Raw genomic sequence first — 27,573 nt, forward strand, 5'->3', positions numbered from 1 at the left:
AACAAAAATTATATTAAAATATGCACTAAGCAGGTGAAATATCACCCCTTTTACTCCCCAAATAAGGTGGGAAATGAATCTCCACACACTCAGAGTCATCTTAATCACATTTATTCTTGTAAGTATATTTAGGATAATAAGAATCATAGGAAAACTTTATATTTTTTATTTCCACCAGTTAAGTGACTTTTATGAACCAACCCTGAATATTTGGATGAGTGAATAAATTAATTTTTAGTATACATGCAGCCATAGAAAAGTCCATTTATCCTTCTATATCCAGTAAGCTATATATATCCATATTATGTTTTAAAAAGACAGCATTTATCTAAATATAGTGAGAGATTCATTAAATAAAATTATTAAAAGAAATCATTAATTTTTCAATAAGCTGATCCTGGAGAAGACAAACATCTGAAGGTATCTTTAAATTCGATGACCTCCCATCTGCAACGGGAAAGGAATGCGCCTTCTTTTTGTCTCTAGTTTAGCTATCGTTTGAACTCAAACCAATGACATCAATGGAAAATACTTCCAGTGGAGTTGGCCTTTATGGTTCCTGATCCGTATTACACTTTTTTAATAAGAATCTGTTTAATATCTTCTAACAAAATCTACAAAGTTTTAAGATATGGTTGCTTTATTAAAAAACAAAAACAAAACTTTTGAGTAAAAATGCTATAACCCCCTTGCTCCCACCTCCCAAAGCCAGAATTTAGTGGATTCATTTCATGTGAGCCCTGAAGATTGTCACAGAGAATAATAGTAGCTGAAGTTACCCAATGTAACCTTTGTAATCTCACTCACTGTGAGAGGAGGATGAAGAAAGTATAAATAACTTGATAAAAAACCCACCTCAACGAAACAACATCTCTACCTCTCAGTGCAATTACTAAATGTCAGTCAGCAGTAGCATTGAAGGCATATAACCCACTTCCTTTCTGATTGGTTAGTATGTCCATTCTGATTTTTAATATTACCCTTGCCTCTGGCCCATGACTTTTTATTTCCTTCTTGATCATATAATTGTCAGTTCTTGCTGTTCAAGAATTTCAAAAGATAATTATATATTGATAATAATTGTACATAAAACTTTCAAAGAGTTGATCACAGTTTCAATTTCATATTTTCTTCAATTATAACTTCAATTTTCCTTTTTGTTTGTTCACTATTTTTTCTCTTCAACATCCAATAATATATGCAAGTTCTTTTTTGCCTCCCTTTTAAATCTCTCATATCCTTTCTAATGACTTCTAGATTTGATCCTTTGATATTTTCCACAGCTGTTACTCTATGTAGGTTTTTGAACAAGTAATTGTTAAGAGGGTTAATGGAAGGGAATGATTGTTGTTTGCCAGTAGGCATACATTGCCAATCTTTGCTCCCTATTTGATTCATTCAAGAAATTATTTTTAAATGACTTGACTTGATTGGCCAATATTTAGCCTGGTTTGCTATTTAATTTTAGTATTTTTTATTTATGAAGTAATATAGATGGCTATAGCTTACTGGAACCCAGGGATATTTTTCTGTGTTAAATTTTCTAAAGTTAATATGCATACTATATTAAGAAATCTGTAATTTTGGGGGAAATAGATTTTTTTCATAGATTTTCAAAACTCAAAATCTGTATACCATAATCCAGGAAATCCACAACTAAGAAGGAGGTCAGCACATATATGCAAGCTGTTGATATTTAGGCATAGTATATTAGCTCTTGTAACGTTTTCAATGGTATTTAAAATCTCAGAATAGTCAACTAAAACAGCTATGTGTTGGCTTCATTACATTTTGGTAAGCATGTCTGGGAACCAAGCCAACACTAAAAACACAAATAATGGTCAGAAAGGAGCACAGCATTCTGACTTCCAGTTTGAGATTCAACACGCAGATTCAACACGCAGAGATTCTTGTCCATTTCCCCTTAGCATCCTACTCACTCCTCATCAGAAGTCACTGCTCCCTTAAAAGGTGTTTACCATTGGGGGGGGGAGGGATAGCATTAGGAGATATACCTAACGTTAAATGACGAGTTAATGGGTGCAGCACACCAACATGGCACATATATACATATGTATCAAACCTGCACGTTGTGCACATGTGCCCTAAAACTTAAAGTATAATAAAAAAAAAAAAAGAAAAGTGTTTACCTGCCTCTCACACACTTAAATCCACAACAGAAGCGCCTAAATATTTGGCTAAAACAGAAAATAATTTGCATGATCATGATAACAATAACAACAAAATAATAAATAAGATCTGTGAATGGTGACTCTATGTCAGGTTGACATTTTATGTGGATTTTTTTTCATTTGTATATGAAATAAGTACTGTGATTATCATCTTCACATTGCATATCAGTAAAGTGATGCCAGGAAAAGCTAAGTAATTTTCTCAGGGTCATGCACCTAGCTAGCAACGAGTCAAACCTGTTTCACTACAAGGTTGATCCCATGTTTTTTCTATTAAATCATGTCATTTTGTGACTAAAATATTTGTGATAGAAAATAAAGTTTTTAAATTAACCAAGGAATTAATGTCACAATATATAATACATTACTGGCAATACTTCAGTTTGAAAACAATATAATGTAAACGTGATTTTTTTAAATGATAAGAAAAAATGCTGAACATTATAAGAACTGAATCTTCTGAAGTATCATAGTCACATTAAATTAAATAATAAGGATATGAATGTCAACATGGTAAAATGCTGAATTTCAGAGTTAAGTCACTGTAGAATATATATGGGAAATAAAAAGAAAATATTTAGGTGTCTTTCAGAAACATAAATATAGTTCAAATATATCCTGTGTTTTTTAAGTTTCCACAAATATAAATAATCACATATACCTGATTTTCCAACATTAAGGAAGATTTTAAAAAAACATAAAAGATGTAAACGTGTCTATACATTGAGCCATTTAAGTTAATACAATATTTAAGTAATAAGATTCAATCCAATCCTGTGTCATTTACATTAAAATAAATGAAATACTGAGTCTCTAATCACAACCCTGCTAACCCATATCAAATAAGTTCATATTTTTGACAGAAAATGTTTGAAGGCTAACAGATTTATTCTTTCAAAATAAAGCAGACATGAAAAGAAAGTAGGGAGGCTGGTGTAGACAGAATTTTAAATAAATTAAATTACAACTTCATCCTATATGCATCGCTTTCACATTAGTGGTTCACATTAAAAAATCTATGTAGAATATACTTTAAATGACAATGACAATTTTAATGAGGAAGGGTTCTTTTTTTAGCTTTTTGCTATAGTTTCTTGTTTGTTTGTACATTTGCTTTATAATTCCATGCTAGTTCCTTCATGACTAAAGAAACTCTTGGCCTTCACAAAACCCAGTATGTGAGTTGATGTACAGATTTGCTGAAGAACTTCAGGAGAAACATACAAAATATATATCTCTCTGATTTGCAGGGTCAAATCAAGCTAATAGGCTAAGAAATTGAAAGAATGCACAAATTATAACCTCAAGAAGTATGTCATTTCCTCATTAAAAAGTCTTTAAAGTTAATTGTAATTCATGTGAATTTTTCTTTTTTAAAGATCTTCCATGCTGAATGGTAGTTTTAATATCTAAGATTACATCTAATCTTTTTTAGGTCGCAATTGATAAAACCTTTGTAAATAGGGGAAAAAATACTTGACATTTACTGTTTAATAATCCAAACAAGGACAAAGAATTTGTCTTCAAAGTATCAGCCTGGAAGGGCACAGCACTTACAAGATGAAGAACGGCCGGGGGAAAGGTCAAATGCACATTGGTCCAAAATGATAAAGTTGCCAAAATGTGGAACTGGTGGGAGGTGAATTATCCTTAAAGAAAACAATTCCTTTAGTTAGAATAGTAATTGTTTTTAAAAGTTACCTAAACATTACTGGCTCATCATTATTTTAAATTGCACAGATAACACCAATATTATATTCTGAATTTCACTAGCTCTTTTTTAAAGGTATGGATCACTGTTGCAAATCTTCCTAACCAATTACTAGAAATATTAATTTTCTTCCATTTTATAATGTAACCATTTTATGTTGTAAACAATTTGCTTTGACTAATTCATGTTTCTGAAATGATGGGAAAGTAATAATAATTAAAATGACATTTATGATTAGAACATTTATATTTCTAACCCTTTAAAATACAAAAAAAAGAACTTTGTCAGGCAATTTTTTATACAAAGATATAAAAGACAGAAGATATACATTTAAAGATTTTGCAGTCCCGTTGAGGAAGAGATGGGGAGACCCACACACAAAAGAAAAGGCTGTTTTTTCTTAAACCAAGTCAAACTGGGCCTTGCACCCTACAAAACAGTCATAAAACACTTGGCAAGGTTGAAGTCTTTTCTGCACTGTTCAAGCAGTTGTCCATTCCGAGTCCTCACTGGATGCAAATATTGGTAGCATCCGACCCATTGAATCAGTGGCTTCTGAATCCATCCCAAAATGGTTTATTTACTTGCCACCTCTTTCCCACCTCGCTTGTCAGTCTCTTTGGCTGGTTCTTCCTCATTTCCAGATCTAAGGCCTTAAATTAGAGTGCCCAAGAGCTCAGTCTTCAACTTACTCTGTCCCCTTTTTACCCTCATGCTTGTATCTACATTGTCCAATATGCTAAAGCTCACCACATGTGGTTATCTAAATGTAAATTTAAAGAATTAGAATTGAGTTACATTAAAATATATGGCCATTCAGGCCAAAATCTTGTTTACTCTTGTCTTTTATCTTCTATATCAAAATAATCAGCAATCCATATGGATTTCACATTCAAAATATTTCTATCAAGAAGGTACAGTGTTTTTTTTAGTCTGGGTGCAGTGGCTCACGCCTGTAATCCCAGCACTTTGGGAGACTCATGAGGGCGGATTGCCTGAGCTCAGGAGTTCAAGACTAGCCTGGGCAACATGGCGAAACCCCGTCTCTACAAAAATACAAAAATTAGCTGGGCATGGCAGTGAGCACCTGTGGTCCTGGCTACTCGGGAGGCTGAGGTGGGAGACTTGCTTGGGCCCGGGAGGCGGAGGTTGCAGTGAGCCAAGATCATACCACTGTACTCCAGCCTGGATGACAGAGGGAAACCCTGTCTCAAACAAACAAACAACAGCAAAAGAACGTCCAGTGTTTTTCAAAAGAAGACAATGTAAAAGCAAGTCGGGAAGGAAAAGAAAATCTGAGACTATAGACAGAAATCAAAATCTGGAAGGAAATTTGTCAATATCTATCAAAGTTACATTTGCACGTACCTTTTGACTCAGCAATCCCACTTCTAGGAAATCTATTCCAAAGACACAATAGCAAAAATAGGAAAAAATACAAGCACAAGGCTATTCATTGCAGCACTATTTGTAATGGCAGAGTGGAAAGAACCTAAATGTCCATCAACAGGGGACTTGTTAGTAATCTAGTACCTCCACAGAATGAAGAATTGTGAGGCTACAAAATGGAATGATGTGTATCTCTATGTATTACTATGGAGCAATCTCTGGGATATATTGTAAATGAAAAAAAGCACAGTAAAGAAAAATGTGTATGAAATGAAAACAGTTATCTATATGTCTTTGTATCATATTATTCATAGTATATAAAATATATATGTAATTTAGACATAGATATAGATACATTTCCAGAACCTTTTCACTTCTAATCACTCCCAAAACTATCATCCAGGCATAAGCCACCATTTTCTTGGGCCTGGATCACTATAATAGTTTTTTAAAGATAGTAGAGGCTGCTTCCATTCTTGTCTCTAAGTCCATTCTTAAGACACAGTGACCCTTAAGAGTAGGTTGGATCAAGACAAGCTTCTGCAAAATCCATCCAATGGCTTCCAATCCTCTTCCTATAGCTTTGTAGACCTCACTTTATCTGCTCTATCCTCCCCCTCTCATGAACTCTGTTTTCTTAGTGTACTTGAACCACAGCAACCATGTTTCTGCCTCAGGGCCTTCACACTTGCTTCTTGCTTTCTACAGTCTTTCCTATGCCCATCATCATGTCTTTGTCACTCACTTTCCTTTAGTCTTTGGTCAAATATTCTTCCATCTCCGAGACTTCATCACACTATAGAAATACGATCTTTCTCCCTCACATGTATCACCTTGATTTATAGTTGGGATAAAGGAATTCCCTCCTGTCTTATCCTAATGTATACTTTGATTACTTTCCAGACATATTCTCTTATATATCGTAAATAATCATACTAATATTCTTCCCTTAAAAATGCAACCACTCTATTTCATAATGTGCCTTTTTATATTACTAAATATAGCAAGGCCATAATTCCAAGTTAATAAATTTTGAATAATATAATTCATTTGAATAATATTATGATTGTGTTTTGCATGTATATTCCATCAAATAATAATCGTAAGTAAGTTTTTATCTGATTTAGGAGTATTAAAAACAGCACTGCAATGAACATCCTGGTGTGTGTGTCCAATATTGTACTAATTTCAAATCCAAATACTAGAATTGATTTGATAAATGATATGCATATTTTTGATTTGGATCAAATATTATAAAATTAAACCTTTTTAGACAGGGAACACAACTTTATTTTTTAAATCATTACTTATGATGATTTTTTAAATTTAATGTTCTTGAGATTGAATATTTTAGCCGATACAGTCCTTTTTTTTTGAGTTTATTACTCAATACCCTATTCCTCTACTCATTTTTCTAATGAGCTGTTGAATATTTTTCATTGCATTGCATAAGCTGTTTGTATATTTATGTCTATTAACACGTTTTTCTGCTGTCACACATATGCAAAGATATAGACATATATCTATGTATACGCATTTACATAAATATCATGTCTACGCACATGTAATTTCATTGTCTTTCAAATGTATTTATGAAATGTACTACTTTGCCATTCAGAAGTTTCAATCTTAATTAGTCAAATCCATTGTTTTAATTTTAAGCTCATAATTTCTGAATTTTGCTATAAGCACTGTTTTTTACTGGATATTTACCTAAATTTTTTTCTTTGCATATGTTTGCACTCCGGTTTATGAATAATATAAACATAGCACGCACTTAACACTCAAGTTCTCTGGAATTAAGTTGCTATTTGGAGATTCCACATTGCGCACTTCATTTCCCATACCCTTCTCCCCAATGAATAGACAACTGATTTTAAAGATATATTGAATATTAACTACAGCCAGTTTCTTCGCTTTCTGGGTTTTTTTTTCCTTTTTCTTTTTTTTTGTTACTAATTTGCCTCTCTATTCCCATAAGACTTTTCCTTACTATTCCTAAATGTTTACTTTTCCAGACCAGCAGTTCTTAGTAGTATGTGGATACTGAGACTAATATAATCACTTGCTGAGTTGAGAGAAGCTTCTGGAAATTACACATGCTCCTTAGAGTTTCTGATATCGTTTTTAGGAATAACTTTTTGAAGTAACTTTGAAGTTACTGATCTCCAGAGGCCTATTACCTCTTTTCTGAGTAAATTACAAAGTTTAACAACATGATGCAGATTTAAGATCCATTAATAAAGAAGGGTTTAATGTTTTTCTGTAATTTTGAAAATATAATCTCCATTCATAAGGGTATTCCATATTTATTGCTCATAGATGAAGTTTTCTCCCTTGCTTAAAAAAGTCATGTTACCTGGTGATTAATCAAGTTTTTATCTCTCTCTCTCTTTTTTTTTTTTCTTTTGAGACAGGGTCTTGCTCTGTCACCCAGGCTGGAGTGTGGTGGTACAATCACGGCTCACTGCAGCCTTGACCTTTGGGCTCAAGTGATTCTCCCACTCAGCCTCCAAAAGCACTGGTACCACAGGTGTGAGCCAGGGTGCCTAGACTTTGTCACATCATTAATTTTTAATCTTACCTTTATTGATTTTGTCTTTGAATTCCATTGAACTAATTTATTGCCTTACTTTTATCAGATTCATGTATTCTTGTTGTTGATGATGATACCAGGGTTAAATATCTAATGTACCAACTTTCTAAATATAGTCACCTAAATACTGGGGGTACTAGAATAGTCAGGTAGGTAAAAATAACAAATATGCATCTTATATTTGGAATGTGTAAAAATTATTTCATTATATAAATATAGAAAATGAAGCTCAACAAAATCTTTAGTTGTTGGGAGGGACAAGCAAAGACACCACGATTTTCAACCAGGCTTTTTCACTGTAAAGCAACATTCCATAAAGTGGTGCATGCATAATTGCTTGTGTTTATCAAAGTATGACATAGACCTTATGTCTGGAGAAGCACTCATTTAAAGCAAAGCATTTCTTCTCTGTATATTTAGATCTTTTCCATAACCATGTATCTGTGTGTAAACATATATTTATACATACATATGAAGCATGCCAGAAATTGCAAGAATAAAAGTTTATGTCTCCGCAAAAATTCTTATGTTGAAGCCTAATCACTAGTGTGGTAGGATTAGAAGGTGGGGCCTTTGGGAGGTGATTACATTGTGAAGGTGCAGGCCTCACGACTTGGATTAGTGCCCTTATAAAAGAGGCCCCAGAGGCCTTGCTCCTTCCATCATGTGAGCACACAGTCAGAAGATGCCATTTAAGAATCAGGAAACGTGCCCTCACCAGGAACTGAATCAACTGGTACTTTGATCTTGGACTTCTCAGCCTCCAGAACTATGAGAAATAAATTTCTATTGTTTAGAATCTACCCAGGCTATGGTATTAGAGCAGCTGCATGGACAAAGGCAAATTATAAATCATTAAAGAGTTTCAAATAAATACGTTCGATTATATCAATATTAGATTTTTATAGTAAGTGTTGCTAACTATAAGACAGAGACGTTTCATTTAATATAATTAACACAAATCCTATAACATAAAAAATAGCCTTGCTTTGTCCTTATAAACTCAAGTAACACATATATTACACCGTTACTATCATGAACAAGTTCAAAACAGGCAATGAGAATTAAAAGTGAGAATAAATGCTATATGTACAGAACACAGTACATACAGTGTAACCATTTAGTATGTTTCTCAACTTACATTTTCCGTTTCTATGAAGCTATGAAGCATTAACACGTATACAGAATATGTGTGAATATATTGAGTATAGTACAATTAAACTAATGTAAAATTCTATCAGGAGAATTCTTATTTTACCCTTCTTCATTCTGCTGTGTCTTATAATGGCACATCTTTATGTCTGAATGTTATATAATATAATGCTCTATTTTTTAAAATGTGGATATCTGATGTATTTTTGTTTCTTTTGATAACTGCTATCTATTTCATCATTTTTTCATTCATGAATGCAAAATGTCCTAGTTACACATAAATGTCAACAGTTAAACTATGAGGTATGTAATTTTACAATAGTCTTTAAGGAGGAAAATTAATTTTTAAAAAAGTTCCATTTCCATGTTATGGCATACCATTAAAATAAATCTAAATACCTTTAATTACTGTAGTGGTAGAAAATTATTTTAAAATCATCTCAACAATATGTAACTGCTATAAAAATAATCGTGTACAAACTCTAATTTATTAAATATTAAGTTGAATAAAATTGTATTGACATAAAATTAAAAGCACATTAAAATACATATAAATAAAACAAGGAATAAAAAGGAAATGGAAACAAGAAAGTTAAGTCGCTAAGATGGTGGAGAATGTGGGAATTTTTTTCTGTCATTTTTATTATTTCCTATAATATTTGATTGTTATTTGTATAATGACAAAAATTTTGAAAATTATATTTAGAACTGGATTCTCAAAACAGGTTGGCATTGAGTTTTTATTTCTGTGAACTTGTTGACAAAACTTCCAAAGTCACTGTTTGTAGCAACCCACCCCCCTATACACACACAGTCACAGAGAGGCCCAAAGTATCACCATGAAGTATAACCAGAAGAAACAATTGAAAGTAATAGCTATTATCTTTACACAAACTCACAGATGTGTACAGACGCACACAAAAGAATTTGAAAACCACAACAAGATCAAATTGTTACATCAAATACTCATTATCTCTTTTTTATAGGCCAGATGTATTTTAAGCTGGTACATACCTAATTAAATCTACAAGAAAGGCTTAATTAAAACTATTTGAGGTCGGGCGCGGTGGCTCACGCCTGTAATCCCAGCACTTTGGGAGGCCGAGGCGGGCGGATCACAAGGTCAGGAGATGGAGACCATCCTGGCTAACACGGTGAAACTCCGTCTCTACTAAAAAATACAAAAAAATTAGCTGGGCGTCGTGGCGGGCGCCTGTAGTCCCAGCTACTCGGGATGGGGAGGCAGGAGAATGGCGTGAGCCCGGGAGGCGGAGCTTGCAGTGAGCCGAGATGGCGCCACTGCACTCCAGCCTGGGCGACAGAGCGAGACTCTGCCTCAAAAAAAAAAAAAAAAAAAAAAAAAAACTATTTGAATTCATTCCATTCTGCTAGTGTTGCATCTGTTGGTAAGATCAAAGCAAGAGTGGCAATTTTGTTTCTACTGACAGAAGATGTGTGCGTGTGTGTGTGTGTGTGTGTGTATACATACATATTTCACAATGCAAGTACTGAATTGATGTATATATTTCAATTTAAGTGTTCACCTAAAGTAAACACGGTTCTGTGTTTCTGGAAATTATTATGTGTGTATCATGTGTGAGCCTTGGAATTTCTAACAAATATTTAAATATTTTATATATCATAAATAATACAAACAAGACAAAAGTAATATGGACAATCTAGGCCTTTTCCTTAAAACATGGCTCTTTCTTTTCTATTATTCCTAAAAATTTTCATATCCTAATAAATCTGTGTTTGATTTATTTTATTAATAATGCCATTTTTCTCTTACTGGTTCATTCTATGCTAATTCAAATTTCAATAATATAATTCTAAATGGAATCTGTTTCACAAAATCAGATTCCATTCTCTACTTAAAACTCTGCTCATGACAACCTTTCTCTGGGGAGAAAAACTCTGGTAGTAATAATTCATTTTATAATGATTTCTTTATTTTCATGATTTTTATTTCTTCAAAGTAATATGCAAACTTCCTACATCCCACATTCTTCATACTTAGAAACAGGATGTTACTATATAGTGAAATGTTTTAGAATATATTTCATGTTGTTTCCAATCTTGACTACAAAGGGAAAAGTGATCATACAATTACTTGCTATCAAATAGTACCTTCATTATTACCTATCTATTTATAACAACCTCAGTAAAACTATAATAGCTTTAGGTAAGCAGCATTCATTCTGGATGAAAAGTTGTCAGCTGCAATATGGTGGGTTTCATTTGGAACATGATGGGTTGTAAATACACACATAACCACAATTTTTCAAATCTAAGACCAATATTTCTTTTCATTTTAACATGTCTTAAATTAGTATACATACTACAATGGATTTCCAAAGAAACTTGCTGGCCATTTCTGTCTTTCTCCTAGGAAAGCTGATGTTAGATCAATGGTATCTTTTACACATATTGACATCTTAGAACTGAGAAAATAGAGTATAAGCTATGGATCTCAAAATGGCTGATGCTAGCAATAGCATAACAGTATATTAACTCTACTACCACTAATTATTTTATTTTCTTGAATGTGTCCATATTAAGGATAGTTCAAACATTTATAATATGGGTTATTTCACTAGGAATTGTTATTTTTTTTAAGGCATACCTCTTATCAACTGTAGTTAGTGGAAGGTTATCAAAACAATTACCTCCAAAGCAAATGTTATCTTAATGCAAAGTATCCACACAATGAATCAACAAACTCCATAACAAAACTGCTTTAGGTATGGGAAACTTAAACAGATTCCAGGATTATATATATTACTTATTTTTAATTGCTTACACTAAAAGCTATTAACATTTCTAGTTTTACTTTCAAATTGGAACTGGTGTTAAAGCGCAAATATTAGCTTATTTACATGTCAAATATGAATTATACTAGCAAATGCACCACACTCATCAAATCTGTTACACAAAGAAAAATACTATATTAGCGCTGTATCACTCAGGTGGTAGAATTAATTTAAAAGAATAACCAAAGGAATGAAAATCTTAAGAGTGATTGAAAAATATGCAAGAAAATGTACATAGCTGAGTTAATACATGATACCACCTACCACTTTTTAAATAGTAAACTATCCGAAACTTCACTGAAAGAGCTATAATTTTATTAATAAAATATTCATCCCTAAAACTGTTGCTCATTTAGACAATGTTTTCGCTATTTATCCTCATAGCTTATTTAAAATACATTAACATGGCTTACCGATAATTTTAATGGACCAGCTGCGTTGGCTCACAATTTATTTTTAAACTTAATATATCCAAAGTAGTTTTTGTTTTTATCCTATGCTGCTTGTTTCTTTACCTCTGAATGAGCATTAGAAGCATGTGGACAGGAAGTCTGCTCAATGAGCCAGTTTTTCTATATGATATCAGGCATTTACAAACTTGAAAAATCAACACTAAAAGTAAAAAATAAAAAATATCTGCATAAAATGAATCACAGAGTTTTAGTACACTATCTGGAAGATGTCGAGACCACATATCCAACAAACATATCTATTACTTTTTAATTTTCATTACAAAGCAATTGTTACCATCAGGTCCACAGTGACATGATGGTACTGTGTAAGGAAGCAGCCTGGTCGGCTCTGCCTTCCTGTAATTCCTGTGGACACGCATACTGCAAAACTCTGCTCTTCACTAGCACCTCTTTGGTCCTCTTATCACTGTTGCATTCCAAATAAATGTTGCTTAAGGTCACAATCACAACCTCTTTCGAATTCAGGAAACATTTCTACTTCTCTTTCTTCCATGGATGGGATTCAATGGCGGCTTTAGTTGTGAATATATTTTATCATACATTTTTACGGTAGCAATCAAAACACATTATGTTGGAAATGGAAATAAAAACAAGATTTCCAGTCTCTACATATGATGGGCTAAATTATGTTTTCCTTTTTCCATAATTCTAGCATTTTCTGGAAGATTTAAGGGGAAATATTTTTTAAAGAAGGAACTATTTAAAACTATGTTTTAAAAATTTTTAAGTGTCTTCATGTCACAATTTTCAGTGGAGCTCACACAATCTATCCAACGACTATACAGTGGAATTAAATGATATAATTTGAATCTCTCTACTTGAGCAGGGTAAAATGGAAGTCATAGTAAAGTTAGAAAGAAATTATCCCTTCAGTAAAGAATATTGGGATTGCTACTAGAAAAAGTACTATAACACAAAAGATAAATAAAACACAGGCAGGGCAGTGGCGGCAGGGAGAAACCAGGTATATTAATACAAAGACCAAAATAAGTTATATGTGCATAAAGTTTAAAACAAATAATGGGGTAAATCCTATGGATTGCTAGGATTATTTTTACAATCAATGTTTACTGAAGAGATACCCAATTCAAGCAATGTTGTAAGTGATTAGTTACTTACAATGGGATACAATGCACAGTTCTGTTCTCTAGGGATATAATCTCTTGAGAAGGTTAAGGAAAATCTATCTATCTATCGATCTATCACCTATCTATCTATCATCTGTCTATCTGTCTAATCTATCTGCACACGTAACTGCAATATGAAGCACTTGTTTACAAAGTAAGTTTTAAAATATATTGTTAACTCTGGGTGCAAACAAAAAAATCAACTATAAAATTATTCACAATTACACCAGGTCTACATAATTCTCTTACATAAAACAAGTCTTCTTCAACATTGTCAGCCATCATTATCTTTTTCAGTACTTCTGAAATCCTACAACCCTTCTTGCTCTGTTTAAAGCCCTGATCAAATAATGCCCTTCTGTAACTGGGCTACTCACTTCAATATATTGTCTATTAAGCAGCAACAACAAAACTCTCCAAAATGTATACATATATACCTTTGAATTCTGTAATTTGAAGTCTAAAGTTAATGCCTTTCTGTGGTGTTTTTTATACATCTTCTTGCAAAACAAAGCCCTGATGTGTATCTTAAATTTACTTGCAAGTATAATGTTATAAAACTCAGTATTCCCTGCTTTTCATTTTCTTCAAATCCTTATCATTCAGTAAATCACACATGATAGACAAAATTTCAACACCAACCAAACAATAATATCCACAATTTTACCCATTAATACTAGCACAAATACAATATAATCTGGACTTCACTGGATTGAAAGCATAATAAAATGAAGATAAAATATGATCACTCCTGAGATATGAGGAAATGAACCATGGAAATGATCATGTGGGGAAATCCAGTTGCATGCTTAGGCATGTGTGAAATTTGTCAGCAAGTATGTACCATGGTCAGCATTCAGTAAATTTTCAGATAATAAGGTACATGGCATGTGTGAAAGGACAATCCATTAACAGGACAACCTTTAAAACACAAATATAACTACTTGTTGTTCTCTACTAGCACAAGAAGTGAGTAGTGGTTCTGGCAACGGTCTGTGAAAGGGTCACCGAGGAAAGGAAAGGGCTGCTGAGAACGGTCTGCAGTGCTTTTGTTTTCTTGCTTCCATGGATGACAGGTTGAGTGGGGTGGCAACAGTATGAAAGCATTTCGAGTGTGATAGACTCTTGATCAGTCTCCTCCTTTTACCCTATCAGGAGTAACTTTACAGATATACATAAATCAGAGTACAACAGGGAGCCCTTGTTCGCCAAGCATGTTGAGTGCTCCCGGGGTGATGTGCTGTGGAGGACTTGCTCCAACTCAGACTGCTTCCATCTGATAGAGAGATTTATTTCCTGACAGCTGACAGAGGGCCCTGCAAGAGCTGACAATCCCTGGTGTGGCTGGATCGGTAGCTCCAGGAAGAAGTTCTCTGAACTCTCTAAGCTGCGAGTCTTGCTTTTACGTAAAAAATGACTATTTTAGTACTTTGAAAGATCTAAGTGGCTTATTCTTTTATCTTTTAGAAATTCAAACCACTCCTCTTTACCTTTAAGCAGAAAACTTCCCTCATAGCTGTGTTCCTTATGTCCTTTTAACCTGCTGTTTTCTTTTCTGCCAGAATCTGTTTCACTGAAATAAAGCTAATGTCAAGCTAGACATTCCCATTCAGGATTGTAATTCTAAGGTGATCTTCCAGTATAGTGTGAAAGAGCTGATCAAAATCTGGACTAGACAATTTTGCCAATGAATTCTTACTCCATAGCTTATTTGGAGAGATGCAAACTTGTTCAGAAGAAATATCCAGCTTAATCCCTTAATTACCAACTATTAACAAATAAGCTAAAAGACTGATGTAATACCTAAAAACATTTCATAAAATTTAATAATTTTTTTAAAAATCTCTAAATTTTTCTTTTTATCTGAATGAACCTAATTGTACTGCATAACACACAGAAATTTTGGATGTTGTATCTTTAGTGAATTAGAAACAGTTGTGGTCATATTTCTTTATTGAGGAAGCTTTTATGTAAATGAATTGCAGATTTTATTATTTTTAAATTTTTACTTCTCTAGAAATACAGTGACAGTAAAAGCAAAAGCTGATGTCATCTCTTCTAGTCATTTTAAACTGTGATATATTTATTGTTATAATGATTACATTAAAATACATCCTCATTGCATGAAAATTACATTTTTAAAGATGTTTGTATTCCATACTAGAAAAAAAAAAGTAACACAGGGATATGTTAGTGCCTTAAAAGGGTCATAACATTTTAGATTTCAAACATTATTTTGAGACTTTTCTGTTTCATCTTCCACAAACAGTGAGAATGCTGGGTGCAGGTATCAGTGATTGCCCAGTGCTACACCAGATTTTAGTGTTCAAACTGAGATGTAAATTCTAGTCTACTGACCTGTGCTTTTTTTTCTGTTTTAAATATTTCATTTACAAAAGAGACATATTTTCTAAGCTTAAATCTGGACTATTGTCTCTTTCAAACATCTGATTACTACTGTTAAGTAAATGGAGTCGCTGTATTGCAGTTCACTTTGAGGAAAATCATAAGCAAAGGATACTTCCTACTCCAGACATCTGCCGCTAACTCTGGTCAAATTAGTGGAGCCAGTTTTGTTTGATCTCTCCCATATTGATTACATGCTGTTTGGTCTTCTTTAGTGTTCTTTTTTTTTTTTTTACCATAATTGGCTTTTGTTCAACTTTTTTATTACTGATGACAGAGTATAATAGTCAAGATAATGATATGTTGTATTGCTAGAATTTTTATAGCCATGCAAAGACAACCACTGTTACATAAGACATGCACATATTTAATACAAAATACTGATGAAAATAATAAACTACTGCTATTGCTACTCCCACTCCATATCTTCTTTGGGGTGTCATGTGAGCCAATTCATAGGAAACACTTTGGAGATAGCTCTTCAGACAATAATACTTTCACTCTAATTTGCCACTGACATTTATTTTGTCTTATGACACAACAGTCACATCATCATGAAAAAAATCTCAACTAGTGTCTATTTTGCATCCTGATAGCTAGGATGCTTTCGTATTGGAATAACAAAAGAAAAGAAAATGGTGACACTGAATAGAACATGAAAAAGGATCTATCAGATATTAGATATCTGATATTAGATATCTGATCTAATATCTATCAGATATTAGAACTAGTAGAGTTAAAAATCTGAAAATGAGTGCATATATATATATATATATCCCATTTGATATTCTGTATTTCCTCAGTATTTCTTAATCAAATACGGTCTTGATTCTCTTTGAGAATGTTGTATAAAGGCTTGTGTCTGCATAAACGTGTGTGTGTGTGTGTTCACATATTTTCTTTCCAAGATATGTATTCCCACACTGGGACTTTTACATGTTTGCAGTTATAATTTACATAAAATTTCCCTTTTCATTTGCTATTTCACTTCACACAGAATGAAAATGAAATAAATCTAGACCTAAATAATTAGAAAGTTATTTATTCACATGATCAAAATTCATAATATTAGTATTGTTGTTTTTTCTTTTTTCATTTTCATATAGTTATTTCTTTCTTCCAAAAAAGAAGAAAATTCTAAATTTTGCAAATAAAAGCACTAAATAAATCCTACACATTTTATTTCTGCACAAAAGTAGATTGCTTTGATATCTTGAAAGGAAGCTGAAGACTTTGTCTTGATAACATATATTCCCTCTCTGGTAGTCATATGTATTACATGTTTTATTACAAATGTAAGATAGCTATATAATTGATTTTACACAATCTTGGTCTCCAAAGATAACCATTATTAATGTTTTGATACATCATGACAAATTTGACCCTAAACCCTGAAAAGCATGGATGATGTATATTTACACAGTTATAGTTGGTGTTTTTAAATAAAACTGGAATCATACTCTTTAATAGTGCTGTACCATCATTTGTGTCTTTTAACAATATCATTTGATCGGTTTTGGCTTTTCATTTTAATATGTACAATTTAGAAAACACTGACTATAAATCCCATGTTACTAAAAAAAAAAAATCAAAAAACAAAACTGGGGTTCACATCGGTCACGTTGCTAAAGGACCTTAGTCTCATATAAGAAGCCACTAGGTATCCAAGTTGGAAACCAAACACCATTATTTCTTTTGTCACTAGTTCAAGGAATCATACTCAGCAAGTTCTTCCTTATTGTTGTTATCTGTGTCCGTAAGAATTGTGAATTTATATCTCGCATTTAAAGTCATTTAAGAATTTATATGCAGAATTATTTACAGAATTTCAAGGTGTCTTCAGAGTCTGTCTGTAGATAAATAGACAAGTATTTACTGATTTTAATCCTGGCTTACATGACGGTTAATGTTGCTAACAATGGGAAGTTTGAACTGACATCTTTATCTCATCTCTTCTTGCACAATGACAGTTTGGTCAGAGGAGTGTATATTTGTCTTCCATAAAATGATGACCCAAATGGCTTTAAATAAAGATGATTTACCTTCTTATTTAAACAAATATATCTTGCATCATGTAGGTAAAATTTATTCTCTTTTTAATAGCCTGAGAACTATACTGCAGTTTTTTTTTTGTTCTTGTTTTTGTTTTTTTCTGAAAAAGCAATTTTATTTTCAAATTTTAAGCAGGTGATCCAAGACTGTTTTCTTGAAAGGCTTATATAGTTGATTATATCTTTAATTCTTAGCAAAACCCTTAAAATGATCCTAATATTAAGTACATTGACAAATTTTAGGTAAGCAAAAAAAGTCTTTAAGAATTTTTTATCAGAATCTCAAATGGAAATGCAGCTCCTGTAAAAATCATTATTCAGAGTTGAAGCTTCCTACTTTATCAAATAACCAAAACCAGATATTATGTCAAGCCTGTAACGGTTTCCAATGCACACAACAATTTGAGATTTTTCTTTCAAATGATGTTTCCATCAGTACAGTAACATTTCTATTTAAAAATAAAATCAATGATCCCTGAAGTTTTCAAAATGGGCTCCCAAAATATTATTCTTCATTGATTGTGTCAGTATGAATAACTGATAGATGTCAGTAGTTCTTTCATTTACTTGTTGAATGGAAATTGTGTAGCTTTTATTTCTCTTTGATATTCAAAATGGTAGATGAAATGTCATTGATCTGGGATGAATGTAATAGTTTGAAGGAGGCATTTATTTTTCAAATTTTCTTTGTCTCACCCCCAGGGATTGAGGAACTGAATTTTTTCCAGGACACAAAGAAACCAAGGTATCTCAAACTGTTTGTGATTTTTTTCAAAAGCCTACTACAATAAGCAACCCTGCATAATACTTAATGATACACATTTTGTTTTGGAAAATCCACACGTCAAAACAATAAGGTTCTAGACATTTTAGACCAGGTCTTTTCTATAAGAAATTCATACCTTTCAGACTGGGCACAGTGGCTCACACCTGTAATCCCAGCACTCTGGGAGGCTGAGGCAGGTGGATCATTTGAGGTCAGGAGTTCGGGACCAGCTTGGCCAACATGGCAAAACCCAGTCTCTACTAAAAATACAAAACTTAGTCAGGCATGGTGGTGCGTGCCTAGTAATCCCAGCTAATTGGGAGGCTGAGGTAGGAGATTCACTTGAACACGGGAGGTAGAAATTGCAGTGGGCCGAGATTATACCACTGCTCTCTAGCCTGCGCAACAGAGCAAGATTCCAGAAAAAAAAAAAAAATTATACATTTTAATGCACTTTTTCATTAAACTGTTTTGATTTGAGAGAATTAAAGATTTCCATGAAGTCATAAGAAATAATACCGGAGATTTTATGTAACTTTACCTAGATTTTCCCAACAGTAACATTTCACAAAACTATGATGCATATCACAACCAGGGTATTGACTTTGAAACAGTAAAGATAAAGAACATTTTCATTATCACATAGATCCCTCATGTTGTCTTTTATTGTTAAACCCCTTCCCTGCCTCACCTCCCGTTCCTGATTCCTGAAGACCATTAATGTGTTCTCTATTTCCATAATTTTGTCATTTCAAGAATATTATACAATGGAACACAGGGTATGTACATTTTGGGGACTTTTTTTCATCCAGGTGCAGTGCCCTGGAGATTAAATAAAGCTGTTGTGTGTTTCAGTAGTTTATTATTCTGTAATATAAAAGATTCCAGAACATAAAGGTACCAGTTTATTTAACCCTTCATCTGCTGAAGGCTTTCTTGGACATTTTCAATTTGGGGTTATTACAAATAAAGCTGCTCTGAATATTCATGTATGGGTTTTTGTGTGAACAGTTTACATTTCTATGGGGTAATGCATTTTTATAATGCATGGATATCCTTCAGTTTTGTTGGATTCATATTTCCTCTGATATTACTATTTGCATGAAAAGAACATGCAGCTTCTCATCAATGATGAAGTAATACCACAGGTTTATCACCATGGTTTCTTAGGCACAACAAGGAACACTGATTTTCTATGATTAAAACTGAAAGGTAATACATTGAAAAGTTTTAAGGTGGCTCCCGTAATCAGCAGGCAGGCGAACTGGGTTTTCAACTAGGGCAGAAATGAGAAATGCTAGGTAACAACCAGGATCATAGCAAAAACCTAACAAGAAATATGACAAAGACATTACAACCACAATCACAATGACAGTGGACTTTACATCTTACGTAGCTGCCCAAAACTCTGCAAACCACTGAACAGCTATTCTTATAAATTAGATAATTCTCTCAACAGTTCTGCTATTGCCAGAATGAATCCCTCATTATCAGTAGTACGCAGGTATATATATCTTAGATATCCTACAGAATGTCCATAAAAATCTGGAAGCCCAGCATAAATAATGTATTGTATTTATTATGTATTTATGATGCTTTTGCTGATTCACAATTGAATTGAAGACTTTACACTTAAAGTTCCTTTATTGAAGAAGTATATTCAGATTAAAGAGAAATATATTGGGCATATGATATTAAAATGTAACTTACATATTATGTAAAAGTAAGTTCATTCTGTTTTGAATGCACTTTTGAATGCACTGTATTCCTGTCTATCAATCAATACACATTATGAATAAAATGGCACAGCTATTGATATTTGTGTGTTTAGTCTCATTTTTTATTGATTGCTTTATTGCAAAGAGTGTAGCAAGACATCAACCAGGCCATCGTAACATTTTGAAAGTTCCAAAAACTGTTTCATCTACCTGTCCTTTAGATTCCCTTTCCTCTTATCTCCTCCATGATCTTTTCCAACAATTATGTGTGCTGCCTTTAGATTTTTAAAATGATGATCCATCTGTTCTCATTGTCTCCACTTCCAGACCTCCCAGTAATTTCTAAACTGCTAAAGTCTGGTTTTTGACCCTTCTATGACCCTTCCATTCACTGAAACCCTTCTACTACCTCTAAATTGACAAATTACTCTCATTTTTCTTTATATCTCTGCATTGTCTAACTGGTTAATCACTCACTTCTTAAACAACTCATTTGGCCTGTTAAACACCACTCTCTCTCTCTGGTCTTCTTAACAGTCCTCAAACTAATTATTCTCAAGCATATTTTCAGTTTTCTATTATTCTTTTATTTCTTAAATGTAGGTGTTCCCATGGGTTTCATTTTAATTTTCCTCTCTTTTCTTCTATACAGTGTTCTTAGATAATCTCATTCATCGCTGGTGATCTACTCTGACCTACTACTAATCTATAGATTAGTAGTAGGTCATAAATCTATATATCTGTTCAAATTTCTTCTATAGTGCCAACGAAAGTAACAAAAAGTAACAAAACCTATAGCCTCTGCCAAAAAAAAATACTTCTAGGCAATGTCTCATATGCTTTTCATAGATTACCACATCCCATTCTCATGGGGACAGTATATGCTATTGTAACTCTGTCAATGTGATAGATGAAGACACTAAGGCTTAAAGACATTATTAACTAATTACCCAAAGTTACACAAATTTGAAGTGGTCAGGTTGGGAGTTGAAGCAGGCGGTTGTCTCCAGGAGCACAAATAAACTGTACGTTAGGTTCCAAACATGGATTTCAAATGGTTTAGTGAGTATACAAATGTTCCTCAGATACTTACAATTAAAAATCACACAGGAAATGTATTTCCCTTGAAACTTGTTTTTTCTATTCAATTCCTTAATGGTGCATATCCCTCTCAATCCTCATAAGCAGAACCCCAGGTTTTATTTTAAATTCCTTCCTCTGGCTCACTCCCACATCTAAACAATCAGTAATTCCAACTGAATTCCGACTGCTGAATGTGTATTCAGCCTCTCTATGGCTCTCCTTCTGTAATACATTTTCTTGTTTCAGGATCCTTATCATCCCTCTCTGGGATATTACAAGTCTTCCGAAAGAGATCTGCCTTGCTTCAATCTTTCTTATCCTGTGGTCAGTGTAGAACTTTGCTGAAATACTTATCTAATTATGTGGTTATTCGCAGCATTAAATCAAATTTCTTCGCATTACACGTATCTCTGCCTTACCCCTCCCCTTTCCTCCACTCTCTTTCAAACTCTATATTCTATATATTTTGATGTCGTTTAACTTTTTAGCAAGAATCATTTTTCTCAGCCTCATTTGTATTTTTACACTCAGTAGTCCTTCTGGATTCAGTTCATCATCATCTCCTCTGGAAAGCCTTTTCTGACCACAGAAGCTGTGATTGACCTTCGCCCCCTACTGTGCTCCTTTTTCCGTTTGAGATTTCTTTTATCTTACAAAGGCAGCATGAGCTTTGAAGCCCAATACAGTTGCTTCAGATACCCATTTTCTATTTGTGAGATCTTGAAGAATTTACTTAAACTATTTGTATTACAGCTTTCATATCTATAAAATGATTGCACTTTACATCTACATCAAAGTGCTGATGTGAAAATACTGGTAATATAAATAGTAGTTTTACATAGTATAAGTATGCCAAAAATGCTAGCTAGTATAAAATTCTCTCTCTAGTTTGTTAGAAACTAGACAGTTAATTTTTTATCTCCCCCACTACAATGACTGTAGCTTTTTATTACTCTGTTGAATTCTCCCCCATCATATAGTGAGTATTTGATCATTTTTGATGCACAAATGATGTTTTAATATAAATGATTTCAAGTTATGATTATTCATAAACTTGCATAAATTTTTCTATTATTATCCAAAACATTAACATGTTCTATTATATGTCTTTATTCTTAAAATGCTAAAATCTGAAATAAAATGGTTTTTAGAAATAATTGGTACACAGAAGCTAGCCATACCAAGGTTTGCTGGCAACAGAAAGAAGAGCAAGTACCAATACCATGGGGTAGGACAACTCAGCAGGATCAAGGAACGTGAAGAAGATCAAAAATGCAGGAGAAGACAGAATCATAGGGACAGAGTGTGCACAGGTCAGCAAAGGCCTAAAGGTAATAGGCTGGGAGAGGGCTCCAGGTTTAATTAAGGAGCAATGGGATGTCTTGGAGGACCAGGGGTAGACATCCACTGTGTAATTCCTCCGTGGAGAATGTGCTGTAATGGAGGGGGTCAGAAGCAGAAAGCCAAGCCAAGATGCTATTGCAGTGATTGGGGGAAGATGTATTGTATGGATAAAACAGGACTGACAAGAGTGCACAGCTTCTCATCACTGTACCACTCAGCTGGGACAAATTTTTTCAGAGCATCAAAATTTATTTTCATTACATTATTTGTTAACCAATATTTAATCAATGTCTGCACTCTGTGCGTTGGGCATTATTTGGCAAGCTAGAGACACAAGCAGCAAAAATAGGCCAAAAAAAAATGGACCTTACGGAACTTTCATTCTAGTAGGGGCTGGGAAAATAGGTAAACCAAAAAAAAAACTAAATAAATGAATGAAATAATATATTTGACAGTGATACATTCTTTAAAAAAAGGCCAGAAAATGCCATGATAAGTGAAATACTGGAATTTCAATAGGCTGAACAAAGGAGACCTCAGTGTATCAGACTTGGTTAGACGTAGACACCAAGTCGGGAAGACATCTTGAGGAAGAACATGTCAGATCTGCAAATGGAAAGAAATACTACAAGATATTCTAATTTGGGTTTCTGTTGGTGGTTTTGGAGAGTAATGATTTGAGTTTCTCCGACGACTCCCAAACTTGTTGCCCAAATTTGCCATGCTCCCATGGCTGAAAACAGAGCAGTGAAACTGGAAAGCCCAGGCTCATACTTCCAGACACGCTGAATGAATGCTTCCTCTCATGCACCGACCCTCAAGTGCATTCCACTACTCCACACTATCACACTGACTTCAAGAAGAAGCTGCAAGGACTACAGTATCAGTAGTACAACACAGTTTTGACTCCCCTTGACATGCCACGATGTGAACTTCTGTACTCAGCTTACAGAGAGACAGGACCCGGTATGTGAATCCTTAGAGATGGTAGGAAAGAAAACAGTTTGAGAGGTCAACATGGTCACATATTTGAAGGCAGACAAAACCAAGAGAAAATAACCCCCTGAAATATACCCAATAAACAAGTCCATTCTCTTTGGTCATTTGTCCCCTGTCCCTGTTTCCCCTGTGAGTTGTGGCTATTGCTCTACCAGATGCTTGTTGTGTTTGAGAGAATTATGGTTTCAGCAAAGCACCAGGGCTATTAAACCAGTTGCCATAACCTCCAGCCTTCTTCTTACATGGTTCCTGCACAAGTCAGATCCCTACAGACACTGCTATTTCCATGAGGTGCTTGATGCTGCCATTACCCTGCAGATATTCCACTCCACACTGCAGTCTGCATTACTAAGTTACAGAACATGGCAGCCACCTGCCAGTGGTCATCACTATGTCTCTGCTATAGTTAGTCCCTGATCTCTTCTGCTCTTGGTGTCTTGATGCTACCATTGATGATTTGAGTCATGAATGCGTTTAGATAAGTTACTTACACAGCAGCTTTTAGATAAGTGCTTGAGGACGACCTGCTCTGTCCTCTTTCTTTATTTAGAGGCATCCCAAACACCCTAATATTTTATCAAGTTTATAAGAGAATCATTTCAGTGGTTACTTACCGTTCTCTTATTCTCTGTGAATTTCAGGTCCAATGGTAGTTTCACCAGGAAATAAATACAATTTTTAGTAACTATACTGCATTCAGGATTCTGCCTCCCTCTGAAAACTAAGACTTCCTCTCTGAGCCAAGATGTTTATGCCTGGGACTTTATTCCTGCAGGATGATTTATCCAGTGATAAATAAATCAGTATTCATGCAACACAGTTTTCTTCCTGGCCCATCCTACTTGTTGATTAGACATTTCCAGATGTAGCACAGTCTAATACAGACTCAAACTGAAATCTCTGTTGCAAATACATGAAGAGAAACAAAATATAAGTAGATTTTTATATTATGCACCAAATAAAATAATATATGTGAAAGTTCTTATTGATAAATATTAGGAATAACCCAGTGAGCATCCACTGGTCTCTCCATTTTATTTTTACCTTCTTGCTCCAGGATAAAGGCTAAAAGGCTCAGGACTAGGTAAATCATGTTACTAGTCTGTTTTGACTTTGATAAAAGCACACCATTCTAAAGGTATTCCCTTTCTCCACCTCACACTGACCATCCAGCACATTCTCATTCTAATAGCTGAGCTATCACTTTCACCTTCATTCCAAGTTCCTGTTTTTGTAATCTACTTCACACGTCAGCCCCTTCCATTTTCCTAGCTTAGTATCTGGAAAATATTATGCCCTTAATAAATGGTCACTGATTGAGTAATGTATTGCATAAAATAAATAGCAGACTAGATAATTCAATTATAAAGAGAGTCCTCATTAATGAATTTGTGATCTTTACTATAACTCTCAGCCTTCCAGCTTTAGCCACAGAGTACGGATTTTATTTGAATAGCTACTCTAGTTTATCATGTCCTCCAGATATTGTAAAATGCAGTGTGATTTTTATCCTATGATGATCTGAGAAAAGTGAAATAAAATGTCACCAATTTCGACTTCATTAAATTTGAGATTTGTGATCATTTACCATGCTTTGGCCTAAAGGCTGCTTTAATAATATAATAAACAAATAAGTTGCTTGCAGTATATAACAGGAGGAATGTTAAACCCTTTGGAAAAAACAAATTAATTGCTATATGCCAGCTGAAGCTACTAATTATAAATAAATTTGTGTTGAGTACGTCTATTTTGAAACACATTCTGCTTAACAATAGCCACCAGAAAAAAAAAAAAACAACCATGCATTTCTTTTCAAATTAGAATTTTCATGTAATCATAGCAGATATTTTATTTATTTGTAATGGTTTTTATATAATCATGAAAATTATGAACTTGAAGTTATATTCTAAATAATGTAATACAAACTCTTATTGGATAGATGTGGAAACTGAGGTCAACTGAGGTAATTTTTGTGACACACTCTGTTAAGGTCTAAGCCTGGTCTTCCCCTCTCAGATTTCCTACTGTTGCAGGATACTTCTCTCATTCTTTCTCCTCATTAAAACAAATTAGTAAAATTTTCATACAGTCAGCACTTGTTTGAAAAAAAATTACTTTTTGACCTACATTTTGTAAAATATAAAATAAAAGATAAGATTAGCTGATTAGCTCTAAAATTGTATCAGGCTGTAAAACTCAATAATTTACCTCCTCTGAAATCTTAGAACAATTTTTTGTAACTTTCTTAAGAGAATCTCCACTTTCTATCTGATGGAAAATACTCTCAGATATTGGTTACATTACATATCTTTTACAAGTTTATAATTACTCTGAAAGAATGTGGTTCCCTTATTTTAAGAATAATTAAATATTTGTAGAAGAAAAGATGTTGTGACCATAAATCCTACTCTATTTTGTCTTGTGTGTGTTTCTTATTAGTTTATAAACCTAGCTAAAAAATGCTAAAATTTCAAATAAAAAATATTTCACTGGGCCTAGGAAAAACAGATAATATTTTTTGTCCCTTTTATTCATTGTTCATATTATCTTAATTTGAGCATTTGGATTTTAAAAATACTGGAAAAACACTTTTTATACAAATAGGAGATAAATATTTTTCACTAGATTTTTTTTAGTTTTAAAAATTTTTATGTACTACCATATCTTCAATGTACCCATATATCCTAGTGATACTAGTGATACCTTAGTAGAAGTATAAGTGAGTTAAACACCTTGATTGATTTGGGCTTATTAAAACAAAAACATATATATCAGTTAGTTACTTAAAATATTTTTGTCCTTAATTGTAGCTAGTTTACAATGGAATATGTCATTTAAAATTAAGTTGAGAAGAAAATATGTTATAATCAGGCTGAGGAAAAAAATGTGTTTTAAAGGTTTAAGTTATAGTCTGTAAAAGTGACGTGAACTAATTTAACTTTGAGATCTTTCATACAATAGGAATAAGGTTTCTGAATATTTGGCAAGTCAACTATAGTTAAAATGAAATATTTACCCTCAGAGCATGAAATATTGCTTATATTTTGGAAAGAGTATAAAGAAAAAATTATATTTTGATTTGTGTTTATGTTTTTATTAAAACACTTTACTCTGAAAATTACTAATTTTAGAAATATCTTTTTGTTTGACAGAAAATCTTTCACAACACTAAATTCTTTTATTCCTTTGTGCTGTATCCTTCCCTGAATACAAGCTAGGGGTTGGCCCCAAAGCTATTTATTTTCTTTAAATATAAAGTAAAACAGATCAACTACTATGAAATTATGATCTATTGACTGAAGCATTCATCATTACATTTAAACTACCTGTGTAAAATTTGTGTTTGGAAGCTCTTGGAGTCAATGAGAGAGCATGCTTCAGGTATCATTTCCCACTCTGTGGCTGTAGAGATGATTGCAATGGCATCAAGGTGAAGCCTGTGGTTGGCAGAACAGGAGTGAAAGCTGTAACATTTCCCGTTTAATCTCAGTGCATTTGTGTTTCTGAAAAAGGAAAACTGCTTTATTGAACTGTCTCCAAATGTGAGTCAAAGTACTGAACATGCTGCCAGCTATTTGCTGGAAACTCCCTCTTGTTAGTATGTGGGGTGGATGAACAGTGGGGAAGACTCTTCCCTGCTTTACTCTTCAGTTAATATGAACATTAAGTGCAGTACCCTTCTTGGCCTTTTTATTTATGTATGCATTTGGGCATTTTATCTTTTATTTTTCCTTGCCCTGCCATTTCTTTCTT

At 33.5% G+C, this 27,573-nt stretch overlaps 1 long non-coding RNA gene across 1 annotated transcript in view; it reads right to left on the reverse strand.

Moving 5' to 3' along the window:
• Window positions 1-27,573, reverse strand: part of LOC134739535 (uncharacterized) — a 148,602-nt gene that overhangs the window by 51,887 nt on the left and 69,142 nt on the right. The window contains exon 2 of the long non-coding RNA XR_010126315.1: window positions 3,750-3,841. This is a non-coding gene — a long non-coding RNA (uncharacterized LOC134739535). The remainder of the gene's footprint in view (window positions 1-3,749; window positions 3,842-27,573) is intronic.

The sequence above is a fragment of the Pongo pygmaeus genome, chromosome 3 (genome assembly GCF_028885625.2).
Source record: "Pongo pygmaeus isolate AG05252 chromosome 3, NHGRI_mPonPyg2-v2.0_pri, whole genome shotgun sequence".
Lineage (NCBI taxonomy): Eukaryota > Metazoa > Chordata > Mammalia > Primates > Hominidae > Pongo > Pongo pygmaeus.